This window comes from Microtus pennsylvanicus, chromosome X (assembly GCF_037038515.1).
Source record: "Microtus pennsylvanicus isolate mMicPen1 chromosome X, mMicPen1.hap1, whole genome shotgun sequence".
Taxonomy (NCBI): Eukaryota; Metazoa; Chordata; class Mammalia; order Rodentia; family Cricetidae; genus Microtus; species Microtus pennsylvanicus.
The window spans coordinates 108,788,308-108,800,423 of NC_134601.1; positions in this window are offsets into that span (position 1 = coordinate 108,788,308).

Genomic DNA, 12,116 nt, shown 5'->3' on the forward strand with positions numbered 1-12,116 from the left:
CACTGTCTTCACTCTCCTCTAGGAACACTCTGTCTTCACTATGCTTTAGGAACAAACTGTTTTCACTGTGCATTACCAACACACTGTCTTCACTCTGCTCTAGGAACACACTGTCTTCACTCTGCTAAATGCACATACTTCGCAACCCTGTCTTAGGAACGCACTGTCTTCACTCTGCTTGAGGACACACTGTCTTCATTCTTCTCTAGAAACACACTGTCTTCACTCTCCCTTAGGAACATACTGTCTTCACTCTGCTCTAGGAACACACTGTCTTCACTATGCATTAGGAACACACTGTATTCACTATGCGTTAGGAACACACTGTCTTCACTCTGCTCTAGGAAACACTGTCTTCACTATGCATTAGAAACACACTGTCTTCACTCTGTTTTAGGAACACACTGTCTTCATTCTGCTCTAGGAACACACTGTCTTCACTTTGCGTTAGGAACCTACTGTCTTTACTCTGCTCAAGGAACACACTGTCTTCACTCTGCATTAGGAACACACTGTCTTCACTCTGCATTAGGAACACACTGTCTTCACTCTGATTTAGGAACAAAGTCTTCACTCTGCTCTAGGAACACACTGTCTTCACTCTGCTCCATGCACATACTTCGTAACTCTGCGTTAGGTACACACTGTCTTCACTCTGCGTTAGGAACACGCTGTCTTCATTCTGCTCTAGGAACACACTGTCTTCACTCTGCGTTAGGAACACACTGTCTTCTCTAGGCATTAGGAACACACTCTTTTCACTCTGCATTAAGAACACACTGTCTTCATTCTGCTCTAGGAAGACACGGTCTTCACTCTGCATTAGGAACACACTGTCTTCACTCTGCGTTAGGAACACACTGTCTTCATTCTGCTCTAGGAACACACTGTCTTCACTCTGCGTTAGGAATATACTGTCTTCACTCTGCTCTAGGAACACACTGTCTTCACTCTGCTCCATGCACGTACACCGCAACTCTGCCTTAGGAACACACTGTCTTCACTCTGCTCTAGGAAAACACTGTCTTCACTAGGCATTAGGAACACACTGTTTTCACTCTGCATTAGGAACACACTGTCTTCATTCTGCTCTAGGAAGACACTGTCTTCACTCTGCATTAGGAACACACTGTCTTCACTCTGCATTAGGAACACACTGTCTTCACTCTGCTCTAGGAACACACTGTCTTCACTCTGCCTTAGGAACACACGGTCTTTACTATGCGTTAGGAACACACTGTCTTCATACTGCTCTAGGAACACACTGTCTTCACTCTGCCTTAGGAACACACTGTCTTCACTATGCGTTAGGAACACACTGTCTTCACTATGCGTTAGGAACACACTGTCTTCACTTGCTCTAGGAACACACTGTCTTCACTCTGCATTAGGAACAAACTGTCTTCACTCTGCTTTAGGAATACACTGTCTTCACTATGCGTTAGGAACACACTGTCTTCACTATGCGTTAAGAACACACTGTCTTCACTTGCTCTAGGAACACACTGTCTTCACTCTGCATTAGGAACACACTGTCTTCATTCTGCATTAGGAACCAACTGTCTTCACTCTGCTCTAGGAACACACAGTCTTCACTCTGCTCCATGCACATACCCTGCAACTCTGCGTTAGGAACACTGTCTTCACTCTGCTCTAGGAACACACTGTCTTCACTCTGCATTAAAAATACACTGTCTTCACTCTGCATTAGGAACACACAGTCTTCACTCTGCTTTAGGAACACACTGTCTTCATTCTGCTCTATAAACATACTGTCTTCACTCTCCCTTAGGAACATACTGTCTTCACTCTGCTCTAGGAACACACTGTCTTCACTCTGCTCCATGCACGTACACCACAACTCTGCGTTAGAAACACACTGTCTTCAGTCTGCTCTAGGAACACTCTGTCTTCACTATGCTTTAGGAACAAACTGTTTTCACTGTGCATTACGAACACACTGTCTTCACTCTGCTCTAGGAACACACTGTCTTCACTATGCATTAGGAACACACTGTCTTCACTATGTGTTAGGAACACACTGTCTTCACTCTGGTCTAGGAACACACTGTCTTCACTCTGCTCCATGCACATACTTCGCAACTCTGCGTTAGAAACGCACTGTCTTCACTCTGCGTTGTTAACACACTGTCTTCATTCTGCTCTAGGAAGACACTGTCTTCACTCTGATCTAGGAACACACTGTCTTCACTATGCGTTAGGAACACACTGTCTTCACTATGCGTTAGGAACAAACTGTCTTCACTATGCGTTAGGAACACACTGTCTTCACCCTGCTCTAGGAACACACTGTCTTCACTCTGCATTAGGAACACACTGTCTTCACTCTGCTCTAGGAAGACACTGTCTTCACTCTGCTCTAGGAACACACTGTCTTCACTCTGCTCCATGCACATACTTCGCAACTCTGTTTTAGGAACGCACTGTCTTCACTCTGCTTTAGAAACACTCTGTCTTCACTCTACTCCATGCACATACATCCCAACTCTGCGTTAGGAACGCACTGTCTTCACTCTGCGTTAGGAACACACTGTCTTCATTCTGCTCTAGGAACACACAGTCTTCACTCTGCTCCATGAACGTACACCGCAACTCTTCCTTAGGAACACACTGTCTTCACTCTGCTCTAGGAACACACTGTCTTCACTAGACATTAGGAACACACTCTTTTTACTCTGCATTAAGAACACACTGTCTTCATTCTGCTCTAGGAAGACACGGTCTTCACTCTGCATTAGGAACACACTGTCTTCATTCTGCCTTAGGAACACACTGTATTCACTATGTGTTAGGAACCCACTGTCTTCACTCTGCTCTAGGAAGACAGTGTCTTCACTATGCATTAGGAACACACTGTCTTCACTATGCGTTAGGAACACACTGTCTTCACTCTGCTCTAGGAAGACACTGTCTTCACTATGCATTAGAAACACACTGTCTTCACTCTGTTTTAGGAACACACTGTCTTCATTCTGCTCTAGGAACACACTGTCTTCACTTTGCGTTAGGAACCTACTGTCTTTACTCTGCTCAAGGAACACACTGTCTTCACTCTGCATTAGGAACACACTGTCTTCACTCTGATTTAGGAACAAAGTCTTCACTCTGCTCTAGGAACACACTGTCTTCACTCTGCTCCATGCACATACTTCGTAACTCTGCGTTAGGTACACACTGTCTTCACTCTGCGTTAGGAACACGCTGTCTTCATTCTGCTCTAGGAACACACTGTCTTCACTCTGCGTTAGGAACACACTGTCTTCTCTAGGCATTAGGAACACACTCTTTTCACTCTGCATTAAGAACACACTGTCTTCATTCTGCTCTAGGAAGACACGGTCTTCACTCTGCATTAGGAACACACTGTCTTCACTCTGCGTTAGGAACACACTGTCTTCACTCTGCTTTAGTAACACACTGTCTTCATTCTGCTCTAGAAACACACTGTCTTCACTCTCCCTTAGGAACATACTGTCTTCACTCTGCTCTAGGAACACACTGTCTTCACTCTGCTTCATTCACGTACACAACAACTCTGCGTTAGAAACACACTGTCTTCACTCTCCTCTAGGAACACTCTGTCTTCACTATGCTTTAGGAACAAACTGTTTTCACTGTGCATTACCAACACACTGTCTTCACTCTGCTCTAGAAACACACTGTCTTCACTCTGCTAAATGCACATACTTCGCAACCCTGTCTTAGGAACGCACTGTCTTCACTCTGCTTGAGGACACACTGTCTTCATTCTGCTCTAGAAACACACTGTCTTCACTCTGCTCCATGAACGTACACCGCAACTCTTCCTTAGGAACACACTGTCTTCACTCTGCTCTAGGAACACACTGTCTTCACTAGACATTAGGAACACACTCTTTTTACTCTGCATTAAGAACACACTGTCTTCATTCTGCATTAGGAACACACTGTATTCACTATGCGTTAGGAACACACTGTCTTCACTCTGCTCTAGGAAACACTGTCTTCACTATGCATTAGAAACACACTGTCTTCACTCTGTTTTAGGAACACACTGTCTTCATTCTGCTCTAGGAACACACTGTCTTCACTTTGCGTTAGGAACCTACTGTCTTTACTCTGCTCAAGGAACACACTGTCTTCACTCTGCATTAGGAACACACTGTCTTCACTCTGCATTAGGAACACACTGTCTTCACTCTGATTTAGGAACAAAGTCTTCACTCTGCTCTAGGAACACACTGTCTTCACTCTGCTCCATGCACATACTTCGTAACTCTGCGTTAGGTACACACTGTCTTCACTCTGCGTTAGGAACACGCTGTCTTCATTCTGCTCTAGGAACACACTGTCTTCACTCTGCGTTAGGAACACACTGTCTTCTCTAGGCATTAGGAACACACTCTTTTCACTCTGCATTAAGAACACACTGTCTTCATTCTGCTCTAGGAAGACACGGTCTTCACTCTGCATTAGGAACACACTGTCTTCACTCTGCGTTAGGAACACACTGTCTTCATTCTGCTCTAGGAACACACTGTCTTCACTCTGCGTTAGGAATATACTGTCTTCACTCTGCTCTAGGAACACACTGTCTTCACTCTGCTCCATGCACGTACACCGCAACTCTGCCTTAGGAACACACTGTCTTCACTCTGCTCTAGGAAAACACTGTCTTCACTAGGCATTAGGAACACACTGTTTTCACTCTGCATTAGGAACACACTGTCTTCATTCTGCTCTAGGAAGACACTGTCTTCACTCTGCATTAGGAACACACTGTCTTCACTCTGCCTTAGGAACACACTGTCTTCACTATGCGTTAGGAACACACTGTCTTCACTATGCGTTAGGAACACACTGTCTTCACTTGCTCTAGGAACACACTGTCTTCACTCTGCATTAGGAACAAACTGTCTTCACTCTGCTTTAGGAATACACTGTCTTCACTATGCGTTAGGAACACACTGTCTTCACTATGCGTTAAGAACACACTGTCTTCACTTGCTCTAGGAACACACTGTCTTCACTCTGCATTAGGAACACACTGTCTTCATTCTGCATTAGGAACCAACTGTCTTCACTCTGCTCTAGGAACACACAGTCTTCACTCTGCTCCATGCACATACCCTGCAACTCTGCGTTAGGAACACTGTCTTCACTCTGCTCTAGGAACACACTGTCTTCACTCTGCATTAAAAATACACTGTCTTCACTCTGCATTAGGAACACAAAGTCTTCACTCTGCTTTAGGAACACACTGTCTTCATTCTGCTCTATAAACATACTGTCTTCACTCTCCCTTAGGAACATACTGTCTTCACTCTGCTCTAGGAACACACTGTCTTCACTCTGCTCCATGCACGTACACCACAACTCTGCGTTAGAAACACACTGTCTTCACTCTGCTCTAGGAACACTCTGTCTTCACTATGCTTTAGGAACAAACTGTTTTCACTGTGCATTACGAACACACTGTCTTCACTCTGCTCTAGGAACACACTGTCTTCACTATGCATTAGGAACACACTGTCTTCACTATGTGTTAGGAACACACTGTCTTCACTCTGCATTAGGAACACACTGTCTTCACTCTGCTCCATGCACATACTTCGCAACTCTGTGTTAGAAACGCACTGTCTTCACTCTGCGTTGTTAACACACTGTCTTCATTCTGCTCTAGGAAGACACTGTCTTCACTCTGATCTAGGAACACACTGTCTTCACTATGCGTTAGGAACACACTGTCTTCACTATGCGTTAGGAACAAACTGTCTTCACTATGCGTTAGGAACACATTGTCTTCACTCTGCTCTAGGAACACACTGTCTTCACTCTGTATTAAGAACACACTGTCTTCACTCTGCTCTAGGAAGACACTGTCTTCACTCTGCTCTAGGAACACACTGTCTTCACTCTGCTCCATGCACATACTTCGCAACTCTGTTTTAGGAACGCACTGTCTTCACTCTGCTTTAGAAACACTCTGTCTTCACTCTACTCCATGCACATACATCCCAACTCTGCGTTAGGAACGCACTGTCTTCACTCTGCGTTAGGAACACACTGTCTTCATTCTGCTCTAGGAACACACAGTCTTCACTCTGCTCCATGAACGTACACCGCAACTCTTCCTTAGGAACACACTGTCTTCACTCTGCTCTAGGAACTCACTGTCTTCACTAGACATTAGGAACACACTCTTTTCACTCTGCATTAAGAACACACTGTCTTCATTCTGCTCTAGGAAGACACGGTCTTCACTCTGCATTAGGAACACACTGTCTTCATTCTGCCTTAGGAACACACTGTATTCACTATGTGTTAGGAACCCACTCTCTTCACTCTGCTCTAGGAAGACATTGTCTTCACTATGCATTAGGAACACACTGTCTTCACTATGCGTTAGGAACACACTGTCTTCACTCTGCTCTAGGAAGACACTGTCTTCACTATGCATTAGAAACACACTGTCTTCACTCTGTTTTAGGAACACACTGTCTTCATTGTGCTCTAGGAACACACTGTCTTCACTTTGCGTTAGGAACCTACTGTCTTTACTCTGCTCAAGGAACACACTGTCTTCATTCTGCATTAGGAACACACTGTCTTCACTCTGCATTAGGAACACACTGTCTTCACTCTGATTTAGGAACACTGTCTTCACTCTGCTCTAGGAACACACTGTCTTCACTCTGCTCCATGCACATACTTCGTAACTCTGCGTTAGGTACACACTGTCTTCACTCTGCGTTAGGAACACGCTGTCTTCATTCTGCTCTAGGAACACACTGTCTTCACTCTGCGTTAGGAACACACTGTCTTCTCTAGGCATTAGGAACACACTCTTTTCACTCTGCATTAAGAACACACTGTCTTCATTCTGCTCTAGGAAGACACGGTCTTCACTCTGCATTAGGAACACACTGTCTTCACTCTGCATTAGGAACACACTGTCTTCACTCTGCTCTAGGAACACACTGTCTTCACTCTGCTCCATACACCAACACAGCAACTCTGCATTAGGAACACACTGTCTTCACTCTGTTTTAGGAACACACTGTCTTTTTCTGCTCTAGGAACACACTGTCTTCACAATGCGTTAGGAACATACTGTCTTTACTCTGCTATAGGAACACACTGTCTTCACTCTGCATAGGAACACACTGTCTTCACTCTACTCCATGCACATACTTCCCAACTCTGCGTTAGGAAGACACTGTCTTCATTCTGCTCTAGGAACACACTGTCTTCACTCTGCGTCAGGAATATACAGTCTTCACTATGCTCTAAGAACACACTGTGTTCACTCTGCTCCATGCACGTACACCGCAACTCTGCCTTAGGAACAGACTGTCTTCACTCTGCTCTAGGAACACACTGTCTTCACTAGGCATTAGGAACACACTGTTTTCACTCTGCATTAGGAACACACTGTCTTCATTCTGCTCTAGGAAGACACTGTCTTCACTCTGCGTTAGGAACACACTGTCTTCACTCTGCATTAGGAACACACTGTCTTCACTCTGCTCTAGGAACACACTGTCTTCACTCTGCATTAGGAACACACTGTCTTTATATGCGTTTGGAACACACTGTCTTCATTCTGCTCTAGGAACACACTGTCTTCACTCTGCGTTAGGAACACACTGTCTTCACTATGCATTAGGAACACACTGTCTTCACTATGCGTTAGGAACACACTGTCTTCACTTGCTCTAGGAACACACTGTCTTCACTCTGCATTAAGAACACACTGTCTTCATTCTGCATTAGGAACAAACTGTCTTCACTTTGCTCGAGGAACACACAGACTTCACTCTGCTCCATGCACATACCCTGCAACTCTGCGTTAGGAACACACTGTCTTCACTCTGCTCTAGGAACACTCTGTCTTCACTATGCTTTAGGAACACACTGTTTTCACTGTGCTTTACGAACACACTGTCTTCACTCTGCTCTTGGAACACACTGTCTTCATTCTGCCTTAGGAACACACTGTATTCACTATGTGTTAGGAACCCACTGTCTTCACTCTGCTCTAGGAAGACACTGTCTTCACTATGCATTAGGAACACACTGTCTTCACTATGCGTTAGGAACACACTGTCTTTACTCTGCTCTAGAAAGACACTGTCTTCACTATGCATTAGAAACACACTGTCTTCACTCTGTTTTAGGAACACACTGTCTTCATTCTGCTCTAGGAACACATTGTCTTCACTTTGCGTTAGGAACCTACTGTCTTTACTCTGCTCAAGGAACACACTGTCTTCACTCTGCATTAGGAACACACTGTCTTCACTCTGCATTAGGAACACACTGTCTTCACTCTGATTTAGGAACACTGTCTTCACTATGCATTAGGAACACACTGTCTTCACTCTGCTCCATGCACATACTTCGTAAATCTGCGTTAGGTACACACTGTCTTCACTCTGCGTTAGGAACACACAGTCTTCATTCTGCTCTAGGAACACACTGTCTTCACTCTGCGTTAAAACACACTGTCTTCACTATGCTTTAGGAACACACTGTCTTCACTATGCGTTAGGAACACACTGTCTTAACTATCCGTTGGGAACGCACTGTCTTCACTCAGCTCTAGGAACACACTGTCTTCACTCTGCATTAGGAACACACTGTCTTCACTCTGCTCTAGGACGACACTGTCTTCACTCTGCATTAGGAACACACTATCTTCACTCTGCATTAGGAACACACTGTCTTCACTCTGCTCTAGGAACACACACTCTTCACTCTGCTCCATGCACATACCCTGCAACTCTGCGTTAGAACACACTGTCTTCACTCTGCTCTAGGAACACACTGTCTTCACTCTGCATTAGGAACACACTGTCTTCACTCTGCATTAGGAACACACTGTCTTCACTCTGCTTTAGGAACACAATGTCTTCACTCTGCTCCATGCACATACTTCCCAACTCTGCATTAGGAACGCACTGTCTTCACTCTGCGTTAGGAACACACTGTCTTCATTCTGCTCTAGGAACACACTGTCTTCAGTCTGCGTTAGTAATATACTGTCTTCACTCTGCTCTAGGAACACACTGTCTTCACTCTGCTCCATGCACGTACACCGCAACTCTGCCTTAGGAACACACTGTCTTCACTCTGCTCTAGGAACACACTGTCTTCACTAGGCATTAGGAACACACTGTTTTCACTCTGCATTAGGAACACACTGTCTTCATTCTGCTCTAGGAAGACACTGTCTTCAATCTACATTTGGAACACACTGTCTTCACTCTGCATTAGGAACACACTGTCTTCACTCTGCTCTAGGAAAACATTGTCTTCACCCTGCCTTAGGAACACACTGTCTTCAATATGCGTTAGGAACACACTGTCTTCATTCTGCTCTAGGAACACACTGTCTTCACTCTGGGTTAGGAACACACTGTCTTCACTATGCGTTAGGAACACACTGTCTTCACTCTGCTCTAGGAACACACTGTCTTCTCTCTGTATTAGGAACACACTGTCTTCACTCTGCATTAGGAACAAACTGTCTTCACTCTGCTCTAGGAACACACAGTCTTCACTCTGCTCCAATCACATACCCCGCAACTCTGCGTTAGAACACACTGTCTTCACTCTGCTCTAGGAACACACTGTCTTCACTCTGCATTAGGAACACACTGTCTTCACTCTGCATTAGGAACATACTGTCTTCACTCTGCTCTAGGAACACACTGTCTTCACTCTGCTCCATGCACATACTTCGCAACTCTGTGTTTGGAACGCACTGTCTTCACTCTGCTTTAGGAACACACTGTCTTCACTCTACTCCATGCACATACTTCCCAACTCTGCGTTAGGAACGCACTGTCTTCACTCTGCGTTAGGAACACACTGTCTTCATTCTGCTCTAGGAACACACTGTCTTCACTCTGCGTTAGGAATATACTGTCTTCACTCTGCTCTAGGAACACACTGTCTTCACTCTGCTCCATGCACGTACACAGCAACTCTGCCTTAGGAACACACTGTCTTCACTCTGCTCTAGGAAAACACTGTCTTCATTAGGCATTAGGAACACACTGTTTTCACTCTGCATTAGGAACACACTGTCTTCATTCTGCTCTAGGAAGACACTGTCTTCACTCTGCATTAGGAACACACTGTCTTCACTCTGCATTAGGAACACACTGTCTTCACTCTGCTCTAGGAACACACTGTCTTCACTCTGCCTTAGGAACACACTGTCTTTACTATGCGTTAGGAACACACTGTCTTCATACTGCTCTAGGAACACACTGTCTTCACTCTGCCTTAGGAACACACTGTCTTCACTATGCGTTAGGAACACACTGTCTTCACTATGCGTTAGGAACACACTGTCTTCACTTGCTCTAGGAACACACTGTCTTCACTCTGCATTAGGAACAAACTGTCTTCACTCTGCTTTAGGAATACACTGTCTTCACTATGCGTTAGGAACACACTGTCTTCACTATGCGTTAAGAACACACTGTCTTCACTTGCTCTAGGAACACACTGTCTTCACTCTGCATTAGGAACACACTGTCTTCATTCTGCATTAGGAACAAACTGTCTTCACTCTGCTCTAGGAACACACAGTCTTCACTCTGCTCCATGCACATACCCTGCAACTCTGCGTTAGGAACACTGTCTTCACTCTGCTCTAGGAACATACTGTCTTCACTCTGCATTAAATATACACTGTCTTCACTCTGCATTAGGAACACACAGTCTTCACTCTGCTTTAGGAACACACTGTCTTCATTCTGCTCTATAAACATACTGTCTTCACTCTCCCTTAGGAACATACTGTCTTCACTCTGCTCTAGGAACACACTGTCTTCACTCTGCTCCATGCACGTACACCACAACTCTGCGTTAGAAACACACTGTCTTCAGTCTGCTCTAGGAACACTCTGTCTTCACTATGCTTTAGGAACAAACTGTTTTCACTGTGCATTACGAACACACTGTCTTCACTCTGCTCTAGGAACACACTGTCTTCACTATGCATTAGGAACACACTGTCTTCACTATGTGTTAGGAACACACTGTCTTCACTCTGGTCTAGGAACACACTGTCTTCACTCTGCTCCATGCACATACTTCGCAACTCTGCGTTAGAAACGCACTGTCTTCACTCTGCGTTGTTAACACACTGTCTTCATTCTGCTCTAGGAAGACACTGTCTTCACTCTGATCTAGGAACACACTGTCTTCACTATGCGTTAGGAACACACTGTCTTCATTATGCGTTAGGAACAAACTGTCTTCACTATGCGTTAGGAACACATTGTCTTCACTCTGCTCTAGGAACACACTGTCTTCACTCTGCATTAGGAACACACTGTCTTCACTCTGCTCTAGGAAGACACTGTCTTCACTCTGCTCTAGGAACACACTGTCTTCACTCTGCTCCATACACATACTTCGCAACTCTGTTTTAGGAACGCACTGTCTTCACTCTGCTTTAGAAACACTCTGTCTTCACTCTACTCCATGCACATACATCCCAACTCTGCGTTTGGAACGCACTGTCTTCACTCTGCGTTAGGAACACACTGTCTTCATTCTGCTCTAGGAACACACAGTCTTCACTCTGCTCCATGAACGTACACCGCAACTCTTCCTTAGGAACACACTGTCTTCACTCTGCTCTAGGAACACACTGTCTTCACTAGACATTAGGAACACACTCTTTTCACTCTGCATTAAGAACACACTGTCTTCATTCTGCTCTAGGAAGACACGGTCTTCACTCTGCATTAGGAACACACTGTCTTCATTCTGCCTTAGGAACACACTGTATTCACTATGTGTTAGGAACCCACTGTCTTCACTCTGCTCTAGGAAGACAGTGTCTTCACTATGCATTAGGAACACACTGTCTTCACTATGCGTTAGGAACACACTGTCTTCACTCTGCTCTAGGAAGACACTGTCTTCACTATGCATTAGAAACACACTGTCTTCACTCTGTTTTAGGAACACACTGTCTTCATTCTGCTCTAGGAACACACTGTCTTCACTTTGCGTTAGGAACCTACTGTCTTTACTCTGCTCAAGGAACACACTGTCTTCACTCTGCATTAGGAACACACTGTCTTCAC